Source organism: Gavialis gangeticus, unplaced genomic scaffold (genome assembly GCF_001723915.1).
Source record: "Gavialis gangeticus isolate Ggan-Ray unplaced genomic scaffold, GavGan_comp1, whole genome shotgun sequence".
Classification (NCBI taxonomy): Eukaryota; Metazoa; Chordata; order Crocodylia; family Gavialidae; genus Gavialis; species Gavialis gangeticus.
The window spans coordinates 103,001,583-103,010,988 of record NW_017729033.1 but is presented as its reverse complement, the minus strand read 5'-3'; the positions used below and the strand labels follow the sequence as shown (position 1 = coordinate 103,010,988).

At 47.7% G+C, this 9,406-nt stretch overlaps 1 protein-coding gene across 1 annotated transcript in view; it reads right to left on the bottom strand.

Annotated features, from left to right (window-relative positions):
* The window catches only part of PLAC8 (placenta specific 8), a 25,149-nt gene extending 22,691 nt beyond the window's left edge, over positions 1–2,458 (bottom strand). The window contains exon 1 of the mRNA XM_019526426.1: positions 2,442–2,458. The gene's annotated coding sequence lies outside the window, so the exon portion shown is untranslated. The remainder of the gene's footprint in view (positions 1–2,441) is intronic.
* Positions 2,459–9,406: the final 6,948 nt, after the last annotated feature.

Here is a 9,406-nt window from a genome sequence, read left to right as displayed (position 1 = left end):
AGAAGTCATTAAATAGGTTAGCTTTGTTGTCTGGTGTGACGACCAAATTTCCTAGCATGTCTTGCAGGGGCCCCACATTACCCGGAACCTTCTTTTTGCCCCCTATGTATTTAAAAAAGGACTTTTTGTTGTCCTTGACCCGGGTAGCTAGTCCCAATTCCAACTCTGCCTTGGCCTTCCTGACTTCCCCCCTGCATCCCCGAGCAGCCACAGTATAGTCCTCCCTGGTAATGGCCCCTCTCTTCCATTGGGTATACACCTCCCTTTTAGCTAGGAGACATTCCCAGATGCTTTTGGTGAGCCATGGGGGCTTTTGCGCCCTCCTGCTCCCTTTGATCCGTGTTGGGATTACCTCTCTTTGGGCTTGGAGGTTCATCTCCTTAAGGAGCAACCACTCTTCTTGGACACCTGGCTCCCCTCCCCTCCCCTCTGGGACCTCAGTGCTTCCCCAACTATTCTCGTTACCTCATTGAAGTCTGCCCTCCTGAAATCTAGGGCTGCTGCCTTGCTGCAGGCCTTTGCCACCTTGCGCTGGATGGTGAATTCCAGCAGGCTATGATCACTGTCGCCCAGGTGGTCGAACGCCTGCAGCCCCCTCACCAGGTCGTCACCCGTGGCCAGCACCAGGTTCAACAAGGCGTCTCCCCTGGTGGGGCTGTGCACCTCCTGGGTTAGATGGAGGTCCTGCATTTTGGCTAGGAACCTACATGAGTGGTCAGACCTGGCTGACTGCTCTTCACAGCAGATGTCTGGGAAGTTCAGGTCACCCATGATGACCACGTCCTTGCACCTGATTAAAACTCAAACCAAAAGCTTAAGTGAACTAGCTGTATTTCAACTCCCTAAGCATACTGGCTATCTAATGAAATCACTATCCATACTGGTTCTAATTCCCTGCCAGCACCCAGCTTCTTACTTGTGGCTCACAGGCATAGTAGGATTTTACCTAGTCTCTGATCAGCAGGTGTCTTAATGTAGAGCTCCTTCCCCTTTGGCCTCCAGGGCTGGACTGACTGCTCTGGCTCTGGCCCTGGCTTATTACACCCCCTAGAGACCTGCCATTTTCGGGTCATGTCACTCCATGGGGTAGCTGCAGGTGTCCTCTAATGAGCTTTGCTTACTAGCTTCCAGGCTACCCTATAGCAGCAGATCAAGCAGTAGTCTTGCTTTGTTTCCCCTAACACAATACTCTGTCTTACGCTACTGCCAGGAATCTGCTAGCACTGCAGTAAGTTTCTTATTTCTTCCCCAGGTTACTTTACTCTTGTATTATTACAACTAGCACACCAACTGGCACTTCCTATTTATGGCCTCTGGCTGCCTGTTCTTTTACAGCTAGCCCTACTATGGACTGCCTGAGCACAATTTACTCCTATTTTTCTCTCTCTAAGTAACCGGAACCATAGACTGTCTGTTACACAGCTCTCTTAAAAGCAGCAATAAATTAAACACAGACACCAAAGAGAAAGACAGCACTGTGCAGCTAACCCAGTGCAAAATTACAAGCCTAAACCTGACCATGGCATGCAGGAACAAATGCATGGAGGAAAGAATACCTAAAACCAAAAAGGTAAAAATGGTCATTGGGATAACAAGTTTACCCAAGGCAGATTATGCCAGACTAACCTATATCATTCTTTGACAACTGATTTGCTGGACAAAGGAAAAGCATTAAATTTAATCTATCTGGAGTTGAGTAAAGTATTAGATACTTTGCCACAAGGGAAATTTTAAATTCCACTAGAAAAGATGTTGATTCCTACAGATATGTAAGGTATGTAAGGAAATTGAATAGTATATGAGAAATGGGAAGAACTTACTGGAAATACTGTGTACAATACTAGTGAGAACAAATAGCACAAAAAGCAGAAATACAAATTATGATAAAAAACTAAATACTTTGACACAAAGCATACAATACTGGTTTCCCACATTCAAGAAAGATGAATTCAAATGGTGGAAAGGGTAAAAGAGCGATCAGGAAAAACAGAGAACCTAATTTATGGGGCAAGATGAAAGAGCTTCCTGTATTCACTGTAACAGACTAAGTCTAAGATGCAATAGTTCTCAAAAGTTAATGCATCTCAGGGGAACAGATCGTAGGCAAGGAAAAGAAGTATTCAAGCTATGGATAATTCTAGCATAAAAACAAATGGTAATAAAATTGCTATGATTATATTGAGGCTGGGTATTAAAAGGGTTCTTGACATTGGAATAGTGAAACACTGAAACAATTTTCTAACAGAAACAGTAGAGCAAAACACTTGTCAGGTAAAACTTGCATCCAAACCATGCTAACCTCTTTCTTCCCATTAAACCACCAGCTTTTCTACCATGGCTTGTTAAAAATAATTCAAAAGTTAATGTAAAAAAATAGCATCAAATAAGTCTTAGTGGTTTAGCATGGGGAAAAAAAGAGCATAGAAACATTATGAGAATACTCATTTAAAAGGAGGACAGTAAAAACAGTCTAAGGAGACTGTACAGTTAAATCAGACTACTAGACTACATATAATCCAAGACGGATTTTCAGGAATGCTCCTCTAGTTCTTGAATTTTTACTTAGTTGAACTGCCTTCTTAATTGTTATTACTGCTACATCTGAAGATCAGCAGAGATCACATAATATAGTCTGGATGAGCAGCCATTGCCCAATTGGTTTGGGAACTTTTTGCATTATGCTCTTTCTTCTTTGTCTCATGCTCCCCCACAGGTGATTAGACAAAACAATACTGGTGGCCAGAAGTTAGGAAGAGACTCACATTCTTTAGAGCAGGAACCTATCACCTAGTGGACGTGAATTCTGAGCAGTTGCCTGTGCTCAGATGAGCCTGAGACACAAAGTTCTGACCAGGATCCAAATAGTCCAAAGTTCCTGAGGATTATGGAGTCAGTGTTTTCAGTTTAGGTATTTCCCCACTGAGTTGGCTGACTTTCAGACTTTGTGATAGGAAATAGCATTGTTTAGTTATTTAAATATTATGGACTGACAACATAATGGGGTGTATTTAAGAAGAAACACTCAATATCAGCTGAAATCAATGATTATTTTTCTTATAACAGAGAGTGAGATTTATTTAGAATATTGCTTGATTTCAATCAGGGGCTTTTTACATGACAGGTTCTGTCCTCTTATACTAATCACAGAACTCTCATTGATTTGGATGGCATAAGCAAGAGAACATCACTTAGAATCATAGAAAATTAGGGTTAGAAGGGACCCCATAAGGTCATCTAGTTCAACCCCCTGCTCAAAGCAGGACTATCCCCAACTGGATCATCCCAGCCAAGCTTTTATCTAGCTGGGGCTTAAAAGCGTCCAAGGATGGACAGTCTACAACCTCTCTGGGTAACCTGTTCCAGTGCTGTACTACCCTTCTAGCAAGAAAGTTATTTCTAATATCTAACCTAAAATTCCCTAGCTGCAAATTGAGTCCATTTCTCTTTGTTCTGTCATCTGTCACCACATAGAACAGTCTAGCTCCATCTTCTTTGGAACCCCCTTCAGACAGTTGAAGGCTTCATCCTAGGTAGGACTGAAAACTGCACCCTACTGGGGTTTGGGGTTACTGTGGTGGGACTGCTCATGGCAGAGCAGCCTCTAGAAAGTGCCATCGGGGCCAAACCCCAGGGAAGGGCAAGTTTGGGGAGCCCTAAAACCCTAGCCCCCGCTGCCTGTCAGGTTATCTCTTGTGTGACAGGGGGCTGTCCTAGGGCCGGTCACAATATCAGCCTGCCCGCCTGTCTAGGGCAGTCCACCCTAATTTCCTGCCATGCCTTGCTGTATCAAAACTGGATAGAAAGAATGCAGGAGGCAGCACATTTAATGCCTTTATGCCAAGGGCATAATACACAGCTCTGACCACCACTTTACCATGTCCCATGCCCTGAAGATGGCATCTAGAAATTACTTCCACTATTACTCCCCTGGCCCCACTGCTGGGCCACAGTCAACCTCAGGCCCAAACTTGGCCTCTGGTGTCTGTAGACATGCCTTGGTCTCATGCCCCCTCACTGGGGCCTCTACTCCCACATGCACTCTGGGCTCCTTGCCCCTCACTGGGGTCACACTACTCTGGTCCCTCACTGGGGCTTCTGGGCTTTATGCCCCTTGGGCCTCAGGTGTCTGTCAACATGCCTGAACCCCACTCTCGGCCTATGGCCCACTCAGGCCTTGGGCATCCATCAGTGTACCTGGACCTCACTCTCCTTCAGGCTTCCCACTAGGCCTCACTCTTATCAGGCTTTGGGTCTCAGGCCCTCCTGGTGCCTGTGCTGTTGCCCAAGCCTGGTGCTTTTCTCTCAGGGCGTGCTCCCTTAGCCTTTCTCCTCCACAGGGTCACTCGCAAGGCAGTGAGGGCTGAGGCTTTCTTGTGCCTCATACTCGCCTTTCACTAGAGAGGTACTGGTGTGGCATTTCCTGGGGACTGCCCTACCATAGACAGTCTGACCACACCATCCTCCCCAGCAGGGTATAGTTTTGTCATTCCCCAGGACCAACTGCAGGCCAACCTTCCCTGGTCTTTCTTCACCCCTCGTGGCATCTGGATGTTCTCCCCAGGATACTCACTTCTGGGCACTCTGTTGCAGCCTCCATGTCATTACCTACTGTCAGTCATTGCCCCTTCACTCTCAGGCCCCTTGTAGGATACCTTCCCTCAGGAAGCTGAGCTTCAGCCTCCATCATCTCAGTGTGCTGGCTGGCTGACCACCTATCCTCTGTTCAGCAGTTATATCCCACCCATTGAAGGGACCTTCAGCCTCCTTTAGGCTCCGTCCCCACCTCCAGGCCAATCAGAGTGCCAGTAGCTCTCCACAGCCCTGACCTGCCCCTCGCAGTGGGCTTACATGCTCTTCGGCCTTTCAGCTCTGGCCCCCTTGCTTTGATTGGTTGAGATTCCCAGACATCAGTTTAGCAGTGGCTGATCTCCTTACTCAGAGGGTGTCCCCTCTGAGACCCACCTTGCAGCAGTCTTCTCACACTGGGCTAGCCTGGTGCCCCACCGATCTTACTGTAAGCAGCCCTTTTCTCCACTGATCTCATCTGAGCCCCACTGTAGGCCCACAAACTCTAAGCCCCTTTCTTAGGCTGCCCCCATCACAGCTCTAGGCCCACACCTCACACTCTTAGGACCCCTGCACTGAGTCTCTAGGAACCTCCTCCTTCGCCATAGTTCCTCCCTATCCTCCAGAACATGCCAGGAGCAGTAGAGCTCCATACAGCAATGTTACCTTGGCAGCACGCTTGCAGCAACTGCCCTCTGCTCCTCAGGGCCTGCTCTTACACTAAGGCTGCTCAGCCCTGCTCCAATCAGGCGGCCTCCTGGCTATCATGTGACCACCTGACTGGCTCTGCCATCACCTGCAGTCTGCCTCATAGCCTGCTCAAAGCCTTCAAGTAGCAAACACCCAAAGGTGTACCACCACACCTTGGCAGGGAAAGGCTAGGACAGCTGATCCCAAAATAAAAGTAAGGGCAGTGCTACAATGTTGACCAGAGCAGATAGCTACACCTGACTCCCTCTGGAAAGTCCTCTCAGGCAGCCAAGAAGATATACTCATCATCCTGGTTGTGAAGGCCGATGGAAAGAGCTGTATAGACAGTGTAGGTAATCAGTTTAGGTGCCGCAGGACCTTATGGCCATCCACTGCATCTAGACTTGTCTTCAGATGTCTTGACCCTGTCATGCCACTGGATTCAGACAGGCCTGGACAAGAGAGTGAGGGTGACTCGTGCAATTTTCCCTCACTTAACTCCAACTCATATGCAAGTCATGGCATTGCTATATGCGCCACCCCCACCCTCCCCCGACACACTCGAGTCCTGTGACAGTGGGCGAGTAGCAAAGCAGCAGGTGTGGATATACTGGGAGCTGTAGGTGCAGACCTACACACAGGCAGCTCAGGGCAGAGTCACTTTTCTCTGGAATGAAGCAGCAGTGGAATTCAGCAGCCCCCTAGGTGACTGAGCAGCCCTATTTAGGATCACACTGCTCACCTCCATAGCATGAGGAAGGGGCTAAAAAAAGGTGCCCTAAACATTGTCTGCTTCACCTTAACCCTGATCAGCATACTGCAGCTGATGGGGATCCCATTATAGTGGTATAAAACCATGCAAAAAACCAAAAAAGACAAAGATGACACCATTCACCATTGGTGCTTGGAATATGCGCATACTAATGGGTTGTACTACAGCAGATAGACGAAAGAGAAGAACAGCTCTAGTTGGTAGAGAACTGACCAGATTCAACATTCAGATAATGGCCCTGAGTGAAACTCATCTAGCTGAAGGACAACTAACTGGAAAAGGAGCTGACTACATCTTCATCTGGAGTGGCCATAGTAAAGATGAGCAACATGAAGTTGGAAAGGCAATAGACAATCTTGCGGCAACCATCAGGGCATCTCCTCGCTATCAATAGCCAGTAAAAACTTCACCAGAATTCTGTTGAATTGCCTTGTGCAACACATTGAACACAGGCTCTTGCCTGAGAGTCAGTGTGGTTTCAAGCAAAGGTCGTGGGACCATAGATACAAGTGTTTCCAGCTTGTAAACTCCAGGAGAAATGCCAGGAAAAAAACTCCAACTTGTACATAACTTTCACTGACCTGGCAAAATCATTTGATACAGGAAGGGCCTTTGGAAGATCATGCATAATTCAGGTGCCCAGAGAAATTCATTGCAATGGTTTGGCGATTCCATAATGGCATGCTTGCTCATGCTGTGGATGACAGCAAGTCATCTGAACCGTTCCCAGTCACCACAGCAGGGCTGTGTGTTGACCCCAACCCTCTTCAAAAGGATAGTCTCTGCCATGCTTACAAATGTTCTTTTGTGACTATGGGCCTTTGTACATGCCACAAAATTGGCCTTTAAAGTGGCTTAAATGCCCTTTTGCATCACTTTAATGGCACTGCTGTTTGCACATTCGGCAATGTGCAATGTGCACTTTAAAGGCATTTCTGTTTGCATGCTTGGCAGCATATTCTGCTTTAAATTACTTTGGTACTTAGCAAGGATAAAACACATCCAAAGAGTTTTAGTTTGCTAACCAAGTGCAACAGTGCACAGGGCACTGGAAGCCAACGTGCTTGGGGCTTGGTGGGCCCTGCGCAGTTCATGGACTGTGGGACCCCGAGGCAGCCTGTGCAGGCAGGGTCCACTGAAGGAAGAAAAAAAAAAAAGCAGCAAGCTTGATCCTTTTTTTTTTTCCTGCCCAGAGCCAGCCTGCCTGCCTGCCTGAGCTGTCCAGGGATCTGGTGCTTCCCTTTGCAGCTGTGGGAGGGCCAGTGCTTCCATCTCCAGCTGCAGTGCCCCACCCCCGGGGAGTGCCCGGGTCAGGTGCCAGTGGGTGGGTGTCTCCCGGGGGGCCCCCACGCAGTTCAGGGACAGCTCACTCTCCCCCTCCCTGCAAAGAGGCAGGTAAGGATTGGGGCCCACCCTTGTGTAAATGTCACAGGGATTTAGTTTGGTTTAATTCTCCCTAAATTGAAGTGGTGTTTTTAAAAACCCACCATTTCAATTTAAGGATAACTAAGTTGAATTATACCCCTGTGGCATGTACAAGCAGCCCATGACACTGGGATTGACATCAATTACCAGACTGATAGTAAACTCTTCAGTTTGAGGAGACTACAGGTGAAGACGAAACTACAGGAAGTGGCTGGTTCGTGATCTTCTGTTTGTTGATGACTGTTCCTTGAATGCCAGATCTGAGTCTGACATGCAACAGAGTATGGACTATTTCTCTTCAGCTTATGACAACTTTAGTCTCACAATCAACACTAACACAGCAGTGATGTACCAGCCTGCACCATAAAAGCCTTATGTACAGCCTACCATCACAGTAAATTCATAGATTTCATAGATATTGGGGCTGGAAGGGACCTCAGAAGATCATCAAGTCCAGCCCTCTGCCCCAGAGGCAGGAAGTCATCTGGGATCAAAGGACCCCAGCAAGATAAATATCCAAATGTTTCTTAAAGGAGTCCAGAATAGGTGCCTGCACCACCTCTAGTGGCAGTCTATTCCAAGCCTTGGGGGCTCAGACAGTAAAGAAGTTTTTCCTTATGTCCAACCTGAAACGGTCTTGGAGGAGTTTGTGACTGCTTGACTTTGTCATCCCTTGGGGCGCTCTGGTAAACAGGCATTCCCCCAGATCCTGATACCCCTGGTACCCCTTATACCCCCTTATGCCCCCCATAAATGACAAAACCCTTCAGACAGAGGACAAGTTCACCTATCTTAGCAGTACACTGTCACATGCAATTCACATCAATGGTGAAACCAATGCCAGATATGATAAAGCAAGTGTGGCTTTTTTTGCCAGACTACGTGCAAATGTGTGGGAGTGCAGAGGCATCAGTCAACAAACAAAACTGAAGGTCTACAAAGCCATTGTGTTGCCAATCCTGATGTATGCATGTGAAACCTAGATGGCCATGCTATGAAAATGCTATGCTATGAAGCTGTACAAACACCATGCTAGATGCCACGCTATGAAGCTGAACCACTTTCACATAGGCTGTCTGAGGAAACTGATGAGGATAAGATGACAAGAGAAAGCCCTGGAAACTGAGGTTCTTACACAGTCAGGCATTCCAAACATCCACACTCTTTGATAAAATCACAGATGAGATGGGCAGGCCAGGTCACCAGGTTGTCGGATGACTGACTGCCAAAGGCGATCCTTTAAGGTGAGCTAAAGGAGGGAAAGCAATCTCAGGGAGGCCAGAAGAAATGCTTCAAGGACTCCTTCAAGTCATCCCTGAAACATTTCAACATGGACCCAAAATTTGAGAAAATCTTGCTTATGATTGGTCCACCTGGCGAAGCCCCGTCCATACTGGAGCTACTAACTATGAGTGGAGAACCGCTGAGGCACAGCAGAAGCACAAACAGTGGAACTCTCGCAACTGCAGCACATCCGCTGTTGACGAAGCAACCCAAAGCAGTATCTCTTGCTCAGCATGCCATAGACAGTTCAAAGCACAAACTGGCCTTAACAGGCATTTACATGTTCACAGAAACCAGACCAAACAGTGATGTCATGGTCATCTTCAAATTCAAAGGATGAACAACAACTGTTGAAGGCTGCTATTAAATTTCCCCTCACTTCTCTTCTCCAGAATAAGTCCAGTTCCCTCAGCTCTCCTCAAAATTCATGTGCCCCAGCCACCTAACCATTTTTGTTGCCCTCTGTGGCGGGTGCAGAGATCCCACCTCAGGAACACAGCTGGGTATTCGTATCCCTCCGCTGTTTCCACCACGTGAGGCGGGCCAGTAGGGGGTGCTCCTGCGTTGAGCCACCCACCTCCCTGCGCCCGACCACCTTCCAGGCTCCGAATGCCTCCCTAGGGGCGCCTTATGTCCGGCCGACCCCTCTCCCGGAGCACACTCGCTAGT